Raw genomic sequence first — 9,454 nt, 5'->3', positions numbered from 1 at the left:
CCCTGAGAACAGTAGCCCACAGTACAAAAGACTATCACCCAAGGTGGGATTCGAACGCTAAACCTTTTGTTTGCTGTACCGGGCCCGGCTAGCTCAAACGGCAGAGCATGAGACTCTTAATCTCAGGGTCGTGGGTTCGAGCCCCACGTTGGGCTTCGGAGTTTTAGACTAGGACTTAACCTGGGATGAATTTGTAGGCGTTTACCCTAGCTATACTTGGGTGTGTTACAGGACATTCTGATGTAGTGTTTTAAAATTAAAGCCCTTCAAAATCTCATTCATGAGCTAACTTCAAATCAAAGGCCACCCCTGAGAACAGTAGCCCACAGTACAAAAGACTATCACCCAAGGTGGGATTCGAACGCTAAACCTTTTGTTTGCTGTACCGGGCCCGGCTAGCTCAGACGGCAGAGCATGAGACTCTTAATCTCAGGGTCGTGGGTTCGAGCCCCACGTTGGGCTTCGGAGTTTTAGACTAGGACTTAACCTGGGATGAATTTGTAGGCGTTTACCCTAGCTATACTTGGGTGTGTTACAGGACATTCTGATGTAGTGTTTTAAAATTAAAGCCCTTCAAAATCTCATTCATGAGCTAACTTCAAATCAAAGGCCACCCCTGAGAACAGTAGCCCACAGTACAAAAGACTATCACCCAAGGTGGGATTCGAACGCTAAACCTTTTGTTTGCTGTACCGGGCCCGGCTAGCTCAGACGGCAGAGCATGAGACTCTTAATCTCAGGGTCGTGGGTTCGAGCCCCACGTTGGGCTTTGGAGTTTTAGACTAGGACTTAACCTGGGATGAATTTGTAGGCGTTTACCCTAGCTATACTTGGGTGTGTTACAGGACATTCTGATGTAGTGTTTTAAAATTAAAGCCCTTCAAAATCTCATTCATGAGCTAACTTCAAATCAAATTCATGAGACAGCGACATTTTCGTTAAGCGGAATAGAGCAGAACCTTGCGAGCCAGGCAACCCATGATGTCTATTTAGATGTAACTCGTGAACCCCAGGCACAATTTGGGTTTCACCTGTCAGGATGGCCGAGTGGTCTAAGGCGCCAGACTCAAGTGTTCACTCCTTCCTCAGCAAAGAGACTTCTGGTCTCCAAATGGAGGCGTGGGTTCAAACCCCACTTCTGACAGATTATTTTACCTGCAAGTTTCATCCTTGTAGTTTGGCAAAACAGATATCTCTGCTGTAGTTTCTGTAGGAAACAAAGTTTCCCTTGAATATCTACAGGTACCATTTTCACTGAATGAAATCATGAGAACATAGAAAACCAAATTTTTGTAAGGTGTGCAACATGGATTTAGTTGTTAGTTCAAAGATGTATTTCACTTTGCTAGAAGTTACGCAGAATGTCAATGTAAATCCAGTTGGAGTTGGTGTTAGAATCAAGCCGACAATCAGCATCCTCCCAGACCACTGATGTCAACAGTGGGGGATGGGTTGGCGGAGGTGTGTGTTACAGGACTGAAGGCCACCCCTGAGAACAGTAGCCCACAGTACAAAAGACTATCACCCAAGGTGGGATTCGAACTCTCAACCTTTTGTTTGATGTACCAGGCCCGGCTAGCTCAGACGGCAGAGCATGAGACTCTTAATCTCAGGGTCGTGGGTTCGATCACCACGTTGGGCTTCAGAGTTTTAGACTAGGACTTAACCTGGGATGAATTTGTAGGCGTTTACCCTAGCTATACTTGGGTGTGTTACAGGACATTCTGATGTAGTGTTTTAAAATTAAAGCCCTTCAAAATCTCATTCATGAGCTAACTTCAAATCAAAGGCCACCCCTGAGAACAGTAGCCCACAGTACAAAAGACTATCACCCAAGGTGGGATTCGAACGCTAAACCTTTTGTTTGCTGTACCGGGCCCGGCTAGCTCAGACGGCAGAGCATGAGACTCTTAATCTCAGGGTCGTGGGTTTGAGCCCCACGTTGGGCTTCGGAGTTTTAGACTAGGACTTAACCTGGGATGAATTTGTAGGCGTTTACCCTAGCTATACTTGGGTGTGTTACAGGACATTCTGATGTAGTGTTTTAAAATTAAAGCCCTTCAAAATCTCATTCATGAGCTAACTTCAAATCAAAGGCCACCCTTGAGAACAGTAGCCCACTGTACAAAAGACTATCACCCAAGGTGGGATTCGAGGTGGGATTCGAAACCTTTTGTTTGCTGTACCAGGCCCGGCTAGCTCAGACGGCAGAGCATGAGAATCTTAATCTCAGGGTCGTGGGTTCGATCCCCACGTTGGGCTTCAGAGTTTTAGACTAGGACTTAACCTGGGATGAATTTGTAGGCGTTTACCCTAGCTATACTTGGGTGTGTTACAGGACATTCTGATGTAGTGTTTTAAAATTAAAGCCCTTCAAAATCTCATTCATGAGCTAACTTCAAATCAAAGGCCACCCCTGAGAACAGTAGCCCACAGTACAAAAGACTATCACCCAAGGTGGGATTCGAACGCTAAACCTTTTGTTTGCTGTACCGGGCCCGGCTAGCTCAGACGGCAGAGCATGAGACTCTTAATCTCAGGGTCGTGGGTTCGAGCCCCACGTTGGGCTTCGGAGTTTTAGACTAGGACTTAACCTGGGATGAATTTGTAGGCGTTTACCCTAGCTATACTTGGGTGTGTTACAGGACATTCTGATGTAGTGTTTTAAAATTAAAGCCCTTCAAAATCTCATTCATGAGCTAACTTCAAATCAAAGGCCACCCCTGAGAACAGTAGCCCACAGTACAAAAGACTATCACCCAAGGTGGGATTCGAACGCTAAACCTTTTGTTTGCTGTACCGGGCCCGGCTAGCTCAGACGGCAGAGCATGAGACTCTTAATCTCAGGGTCGTGGGTTCGAGCCCCACGTTGGGCTTCGGAGTTTTAGACTAGGACTTAACCTGGGATGAATTTGTAGGCGTTTACCCTAGCTATACTTGGGTGTGTTACAGGACATTCTGATGTAGTGTTTTAAAATTAAAGCCCTTCAAAATCTCATTCATGAGCTAACTTCAAATCAAAGGCCACCCTTGAGAACAGTAGCCCACTGTACAAAAGACTATCACCCAAGGTGGGATTCGAGGTGGGATTCGAAACCTTTTGTTTGCTGTACCAGGCCCGGCTAGCTCAGACGGCAGAGCATGAGAATCTTAATCTCAGGGTCGTGGGTTCGATCCCCACGTTGGGCTTCAGAGTTTTAGACTAGGACTTAACCTGGGATGAATTTGTAGGCGTTTACCCTAGCTATACTTGGGTGTGTTACAGGACATTCTGATGTAGTGTTTTAAAATTAAAGCCCTTCAAAATCTCATTCATGAGCTAACTTCAAATCAAAGGCCACCCCTGAGAACAGTAGCCCACAGTACAAAAGACTATCACCCAAGGTGGGATTCGAACGCTAAACCTTTTGTTTGCTGTACCGGGCCCGGCTAGCTCAGACGGCAGAGCATGAGACTCTTAATCTCAGGGTCGTGGGTTCGAGCCCCACGTTGGGCTTCGGAGTTTTAGACTAGGACTTAACCTGGGATGAATTTGTAGGCGTTTACCCTAGCTATACTTGGGTGTGTTACAGGACATTCTGATGTAGTGTTTTAAAATTAAAGCCCTTCAAAATCTCATTCATGAGCTAACTTCAAATCAAAGGCCACCCCTGAGAACAGTAGCCCACAGTACAAAAGACTATCACCCAAGGTGGGATTCGAACGCTAAACCTTTTGTTTGCTGTACAGGGCCCGGCTAGCTCAGACGGCAGAGCATGAGACTCTTAATCTCAGGGTCGTGGGTTCGAGCCCCACGTTGGGCTTCGGAGTTTTAGACTAGGACTTAACCTGGGATGAATTTGTAGGCGTTTACCCTAGCTATACTTGGGTGTGTTACAGGACATTCTGATGTAGTGTTTTAAAATTAAAGCCCTTCAAAATCTCATTCATGAGCTAACTTCAAATCAAAGGCCACCCTTGAGAACAGTAGCCCACTGTACAAAAGACTATCACCCAAGGTGGGATTCGAGGTGGGATTCGAAACCTTTTGTTTGCTGTACCAGGCCCGGCTAGCTCAGACGGCAGAGCATGAGAATCTTAATCTCAGGGTCGTGGGTTCGATCCCCACGTTGGGCTTCAGAGTTTTAGACTAGGACTTAACCTGGGATGAATTTGTAGGCGTTTACCCTAGCTATACTTGGGTGTGTTACAGGACATTCTGATGTAGTGTTTTAAAATTAAAGCCCTTCAAAATCTCATTCATGAGCTAACTTCAAATCAAAGGCCACCCCTGAGAACAGTAGCCCACAGTACAAAAGACTATCACCCAAGGTGGGATTCGAACGCTAAACCTTTTGTTTGCTGTACCGGGCCCGGCTAGCTCAGACGGCAGAGCATGAGACTCTTAATCTCAGGGTCGTGGGTTCGAGCCCCACGTTGGGCTTCGGAGTTTTAGACTAGGACTTAACCTGGGATGAATTTGTAGGCGTTTACCCTAGCTATACTTGGGTGTGTTACAGGACATTCTGATGTAGTGTTTTAAAATTAAAGCCCTTCAAAATCTCATTCATGAGCTAACTTCAAATCAAAGGCCACCCTTGAGAACAGTAGCCCACTGTACAAAAGACTATCACCCAAGGTGGGATTCGAGGTGGGATTCGAAACCTTTTGTTTGCTGTACCAGGCCCGGCTAGCTCAGACGGCAGAGCATGAGAATCTTAATCTCAGGGTCGTGGGTTCGATCCCCACGTTGGGCTTCAGAGTTTTAGACTAGGACTTAACCTGGGATGAATTTGTAGGCGTTTACCCTAGCTATACTTGGGTGTGTTACAGGACATTCTGATGTAGTGTTTTAAAATTAAAGCCCTTCAAAATCTCATTCATGAGCTAACTTCAAATCAAAGGCCACCCCTGAGAACAGTAGCCCACAGTACAAAAGACTATCACCCAAGGTGGGATTCGAACGCTAAACCTTTTGTTTGCTGTACCGGGCCCGGCTAGCTCAGACGGCAGAGCATGAGACTCTTAATCTCAGGGTCGTGGGTTCGAGCCCCACGTTGGGCTTCGGAGTTTTAGACTAGGACTTAACCTGGGATGAATTTGTAGGCGTTTACCCTAGCTATACTTGGGTGTGTTACAGGACATTCTGATGTAGTGTTTTAAAATTAAAGCCCTTCAAAATCTCATTCATGAGCTAACTTCAAATCAAAGGCCACCCTTGAGAACAGTAGCCCACTGTACAAAAGACTATCACCCAAGGTGGGATTCGAGGTGGGATTCGAAACCTTTTGTTTGCTGTACCAGGCCCGGCTAGCTCAGACGGCAGAGCATGAGAATCTTAATCTCAGGGTCGTGGGTTCGATCCCCACGTTGGGCTTCAGAGTTTTAGACTAGGACTTAACCTGGGATGAATTTGTAGGCGTTTACCCTAGCTATACTTGGGTGTGTTACAGGACATTCTGATGTAGTGTTTTAAAATTAAAGCCCTTCAAAATCTCATTCATGAGCTAACTTCAAATCAAAGGCCACCCCTGAGAACAGTAGCCCACAGTACAAAAGACTATCACCCAAGGTGGGATTCGAACGCTAAACCTTTTGTTTGCTGTACCGGGCCCGGCTAGCTCAGACGGCAGAGCATGAGACTCTTAATCTCAGGGTCGTGGGTTCGAGCCCCACGTTGGGCTTCGGAGTTTTAGACTAGGACTTAACCTGGGATGAATTTGTAGGCGTTTACCCTAGCTATACTTGGGTGTGTTACAGGACATTCTGATGTAGTGTTTTAAAATTAAAGCCCTTCAAAATCTCATTCATGAGCTAACTTCAAATCAAAGGCCACCCCTGAGAACAGTAGCCCACAGTACAAAAGACTATCACCCAAGGTGGGATTCGAACGCTAAACCTTTTGTTTGCTGTACCGGGCCCGGCTAGCTCAAACGGCAGAGCATGAGACTCTTAATCTCAGGGTCGTGGGTTCGAGCCCCACGTTGGGCTTCGGAGTTTTAGACTAGGACTTAACCTGGGATGAATTTGTAGGCGTTTACCCTAGCTATACTTGGGTGTGTTACAGGACATTCTGATGTAGTGTTTTAAAATTAAAGCCCTTCAAAATCTCATTCATGAGCTAACTTCAAATCAAAGGCCACCCCTGAGAACAGTAGCCCACAGTACAAAAGACTATCACCCAAGGTGGGATTCGAACGCTAAACCTTTTGTTTGCTGTACCGGGCCCGGCTAGCTCAGACGGCAGAGCATGAGACTCTTAATCTCAGGGTCGTGGGTTTGAGCCCCACGTTGGGCTTCGGAGTTTTAGACTAGGACTTAACCTGGGATGAATTTGTAGGCGTTTACCCTAGCTATACTTGGGTGTGTTACAGGACATTCTGATGTAGTGTTTTAAAATTAAAGCCCTTCAAAATCTCATTCATGAGCTAACTTCAAATCAAAGGCCACCCCTGAGAACAGTAGCCCACAGTACAAAAGACTATCACCCAAGGTGGGATTCGAACGCTAAACCTTTTGTTTGCTGTACCGGGCCCGGCTAGCTCAGACGGCAGAGCATGAGACTCTTAATCTCAGGGTCGTGGGTTCGAGCCCCACGTTGGGCTTCGGAGTTTTAGACTAGGACTTAACCTGGGATGAATTTGTAGGCGTTTACCCTAGCTATACTTGGGTGTGTTACAGGACATTCTGATGTAGTGTTTTAAAATTAAAGCCCTTCAAAATCTCATTCATGAGCTAACTTCAAATCAAATTCATGAGACAGCGACATTTTCGTTAAGCGGAATAGAGCAGAACCTTGCGAGCCAGGCAACCCATGATGTCTATTTAGATGTAACTCGTGAACCCCAGGCACAATTTGGGTTTCACCTGTCAGGATGGCCGAGTGGTCTAAGGCGCCAGACTCAAGTGTTCACTCCTTCCTCAGCAAAGAGACTTCTGGTCTCCAAATGGAGGCGTGGGTTCAAACCCCACTTCTGACAGATTATTTTACCTGCAAGTTTCATCCTTGTAGTTTGGCAAAACAGATATCTCTGCTGTAGTTTCTGTAGGAAACAAAGTTTCCCTTGAATATCTACAGGTACCATTTTCACTGAATGAAATCATGAGAACATAGAAAACCAAATTTTTGTAAGGTGTGCAACATGGATTTAGTTGTTAGTTCAAAGATGTATTTCACTTTGCTAGAAGTTACGCAGAATGTCAATGTAAATCCAGTTGGAGTTGGTGTTAGAATCAAGCCGACAATCAGCATCCTCCCAGACCACTGATGTCAACAGTGGGGGATGGGTTGGCGGAGGTGTGTGTTACAGGACTGAAGGCCACCCCTGAGAACAGTAGCCCACAGTACAAAAGACTATCACCCAAGGTGGGATTCGAACTCTCAACCTTTTGTTTGATGTACCAGGCCCGGCTAGCTCAGACGGCAGAGCATGAGACTCTTAATCTCAGGGTCGTGGGTTCGATCACCACGTTGGGCTTCAGAGTTTTAGACTAGGACTTAACCTGGGATGAATTTGTAGGCGTTTACCCTAGCTATACTTGGGTGTGTTACAGGACATTCTGATGTAGTGTTTTAAAATTAAAGCCCTTCAAAATCTCATTCATGAGCTAACTTCAAATCAAAGGCCACCCCTGAGAACAGTAGCCCACAGTACAAAAGACTATCACCCAAGGTGGGATTCGAACGCTAAACCTTTTGTTTGCTGTACCGGGCCCGGCTAGCTCAGACGGCAGAGCATGAGACTCTTAATCTCAGGGTCGTGGGTTTGAGCCCCACGTTGGGCTTCGGAGTTTTAGACTAGGACTTAACCTGGGATGAATTTGTAGGCGTTTACCCTAGCTATACTTGGGTGTGTTACAGGACATTCTGATGTAGTGTTTTAAAATTAAAGCCCTTCAAAATCTCATTCATGAGCTAACTTCAAATCAAAGGCCACCCTTGAGAACAGTAGCCCACTGTACAAAAGACTATCACCCAAGGTGGGATTCGAGGTGGGATTCGAAACCTTTTGTTTGCTGTACCAGGCCCGGCTAGCTCAGACGGCAGAGCATGAGAATCTTAATCTCAGGGTCGTGGGTTCGATCCCCACGTTGGGCTTCAGAGTTTTAGACTAGGACTTAACCTGGGATGAATTTGTAGGCGTTTACCCTAGCTATACTTGGGTGTGTTACAGGACATTCTGATGTAGTGTTTTAAAATTAAAGCCCTTCAAAATCTCATTCATGAGCTAACTTCAAATCAAAGGCCACCCCTGAGAACAGTAGCCCACAGTACAAAAGACTATCACCCAAGGTGGGATTCGAACGCTAAACCTTTTGTTTGCTGTACCGGGCCCGGCTAGCTCAGACGGCAGAGCATGAGACTCTTAATCTCAGGGTCGTGGGTTCGAGCCCCACGTTGGGCTTCGGAGTTTTAGACTAGGACTTAACCTGGGATGAATTTGTAGGCGTTTACCCTAGCTATACTTGGGTGTGTTACAGGACATTCTGATGTAGTGTTTTAAAATTAAAGCCCTTCAAAATCTCATTCATGAGCTAACTTCAAATCAAAGGCCACCCCTGAGAACAGTAGCCCACAGTACAAAAGACTATCACCCAAGGTGGGATTCGAACGCTAAACCTTTTGTTTGCTGTACCGGGCCCGGCTAGCTCAGACGGCAGAGCATGAGACTCTTAATCTCAGGGTCGTGGGTTCGAGCCCCACGTTGGGCTTCGGAGTTTTAGACTAGGACTTAACCTGGGATGAATTTGTAGGCGTTTACCCTAGCTATACTTGGGTGTGTTACAGGACATTCTGATGTAGTGTTTTAAAATTAAAGCCCTTCAAAATCTCATTCATGAGCTAACTTCAAATCAAAGGCCACCCTTGAGAACAGTAGCCCACTGTACAAAAGACTATCACCCAAGGTGGGATTCGAGGTGGGATTCGAAACCTTTTGTTTGCTGTACCAGGCCCGGCTAGCTCAGACGGCAGAGCATGAGAATCTTAATCTCAGGGTCGTGGGTTCGATCCCCACGTTGGGCTTCAGAGTTTTAGACTAGGACTTAACCTGGGATGAATTTGTAGGCGTTTACCCTAGCTATACTTGGGTGTGTTACAGGACATTCTGATGTAGTGTTTTAAAATTAAAGCCCTTCAAAATCTCATTCATGAGCTAACTTCAAATCAAAGGCCACCCCTGAGAACAGTAGCCCACAGTACAAAAGACTATCACCCAAGGTGGGATTCGAACGCTAAACCTTTTGTTTGCTGTACCGGGCCCGGCTAGCTCAGACGGCAGAGCATGAGACTCTTAATCTCAGGGTCGTGGGTTCGAGCCCCACGTTGGGCTTCGGAGTTTTAGACTAGGACTTAACCTGGGATGAATTTGTAGGCGTTTACCCTAGCTATACTTGGGTGTGTTACAGGACATTCTGATGTAGTGTTTTAAAATTAAAGCCCTTCAAAATCTCATTCATGAGCTAACTTCAAATC

General features: G+C 46.1%; 20 non-coding genes across 20 annotated transcripts; all 20 read left to right on the top strand.

Annotated features, from left to right (window-relative positions):
* Positions 1–82: 82 nt before the first annotated feature.
* On the top strand, positions 83–155 carry trnak-cuu (transfer RNA lysine (anticodon CUU)). The gene has a single exon. It is a non-coding gene; the product is annotated as a tRNA-Lys (tRNA).
* A 234-nt stretch (positions 156–389) lies between these two features.
* trnak-cuu (transfer RNA lysine (anticodon CUU)) lies at positions 390–462 on the top strand. The gene has a single exon. It is a non-coding gene; the product is annotated as a tRNA-Lys (tRNA).
* A 234-nt stretch (positions 463–696) lies between these two features.
* On the top strand, positions 697–769 carry trnak-cuu (transfer RNA lysine (anticodon CUU)). Its single transcript has one exon. It is a non-coding gene; the product is annotated as a tRNA-Lys (tRNA).
* Positions 770–1,033: 264 nt separating this feature from the next.
* On the top strand, positions 1,034–1,144 carry trnal-caa (transfer RNA leucine (anticodon CAA)). Its single transcript has 2 exons — positions 1,034–1,071; positions 1,099–1,144. It is a non-coding gene; the product is annotated as a tRNA-Leu (tRNA).
* Positions 1,145–1,876: 732 nt separating this feature from the next.
* On the top strand, positions 1,877–1,949 carry trnak-cuu (transfer RNA lysine (anticodon CUU)). The gene has a single exon. It is a non-coding gene; the product is annotated as a tRNA-Lys (tRNA).
* A 547-nt stretch (positions 1,950–2,496) lies between these two features.
* Positions 2,497–2,569, top strand: trnak-cuu (transfer RNA lysine (anticodon CUU)). The gene has a single exon. It is a non-coding gene; the product is annotated as a tRNA-Lys (tRNA).
* Positions 2,570–2,803: 234 nt separating this feature from the next.
* trnak-cuu (transfer RNA lysine (anticodon CUU)) lies at positions 2,804–2,876 on the top strand. Its single transcript has one exon. It is a non-coding gene; the product is annotated as a tRNA-Lys (tRNA).
* A 547-nt stretch (positions 2,877–3,423) lies between these two features.
* Positions 3,424–3,496, top strand: trnak-cuu (transfer RNA lysine (anticodon CUU)). The gene has a single exon. It is a non-coding gene; the product is annotated as a tRNA-Lys (tRNA).
* A 234-nt stretch (positions 3,497–3,730) lies between these two features.
* Positions 3,731–3,803, top strand: trnak-cuu (transfer RNA lysine (anticodon CUU)). Its single transcript has one exon. It is a non-coding gene; the product is annotated as a tRNA-Lys (tRNA).
* A 547-nt stretch (positions 3,804–4,350) lies between these two features.
* Positions 4,351–4,423, top strand: trnak-cuu (transfer RNA lysine (anticodon CUU)). Its single transcript has one exon. It is a non-coding gene; the product is annotated as a tRNA-Lys (tRNA).
* Positions 4,424–4,970: 547 nt separating this feature from the next.
* trnak-cuu (transfer RNA lysine (anticodon CUU)) lies at positions 4,971–5,043 on the top strand. The gene has a single exon. It is a non-coding gene; the product is annotated as a tRNA-Lys (tRNA).
* A 547-nt stretch (positions 5,044–5,590) lies between these two features.
* Positions 5,591–5,663, top strand: trnak-cuu (transfer RNA lysine (anticodon CUU)). Its single transcript has one exon. It is a non-coding gene; the product is annotated as a tRNA-Lys (tRNA).
* A 234-nt stretch (positions 5,664–5,897) lies between these two features.
* On the top strand, positions 5,898–5,970 carry trnak-cuu (transfer RNA lysine (anticodon CUU)). Its single transcript has one exon. It is a non-coding gene; the product is annotated as a tRNA-Lys (tRNA).
* A 234-nt stretch (positions 5,971–6,204) lies between these two features.
* trnak-cuu (transfer RNA lysine (anticodon CUU)) lies at positions 6,205–6,277 on the top strand. Its single transcript has one exon. It is a non-coding gene; the product is annotated as a tRNA-Lys (tRNA).
* Positions 6,278–6,511: 234 nt separating this feature from the next.
* On the top strand, positions 6,512–6,584 carry trnak-cuu (transfer RNA lysine (anticodon CUU)). Its single transcript has one exon. It is a non-coding gene; the product is annotated as a tRNA-Lys (tRNA).
* A 264-nt stretch (positions 6,585–6,848) lies between these two features.
* Positions 6,849–6,959, top strand: trnal-caa (transfer RNA leucine (anticodon CAA)). Its single transcript has 2 exons — positions 6,849–6,886; positions 6,914–6,959. It is a non-coding gene; the product is annotated as a tRNA-Leu (tRNA).
* Positions 6,960–7,691: 732 nt separating this feature from the next.
* Positions 7,692–7,764, top strand: trnak-cuu (transfer RNA lysine (anticodon CUU)). Its single transcript has one exon. It is a non-coding gene; the product is annotated as a tRNA-Lys (tRNA).
* Positions 7,765–8,311: 547 nt separating this feature from the next.
* trnak-cuu (transfer RNA lysine (anticodon CUU)) lies at positions 8,312–8,384 on the top strand. The gene has a single exon. It is a non-coding gene; the product is annotated as a tRNA-Lys (tRNA).
* Positions 8,385–8,618: 234 nt separating this feature from the next.
* On the top strand, positions 8,619–8,691 carry trnak-cuu (transfer RNA lysine (anticodon CUU)). Its single transcript has one exon. It is a non-coding gene; the product is annotated as a tRNA-Lys (tRNA).
* A 547-nt stretch (positions 8,692–9,238) lies between these two features.
* On the top strand, positions 9,239–9,311 carry trnak-cuu (transfer RNA lysine (anticodon CUU)). The gene has a single exon. It is a non-coding gene; the product is annotated as a tRNA-Lys (tRNA).
* The last annotated feature ends 143 nt before the right edge of the window (positions 9,312–9,454 follow it).

Source organism: Anarhichas minor, unplaced genomic scaffold (genome assembly GCF_050575085.1).
Source record: "Anarhichas minor isolate MPS153535 unplaced genomic scaffold, ASM5057508v1 ptg000007l, whole genome shotgun sequence".
Lineage (NCBI taxonomy): Eukaryota > Metazoa > Chordata > Actinopteri > Perciformes > Anarhichadidae > Anarhichas > Anarhichas minor.
The sequence above is the reverse complement of the archived record's forward strand: the minus strand, read 5'-3'. Positions and strand labels throughout refer to the sequence as shown.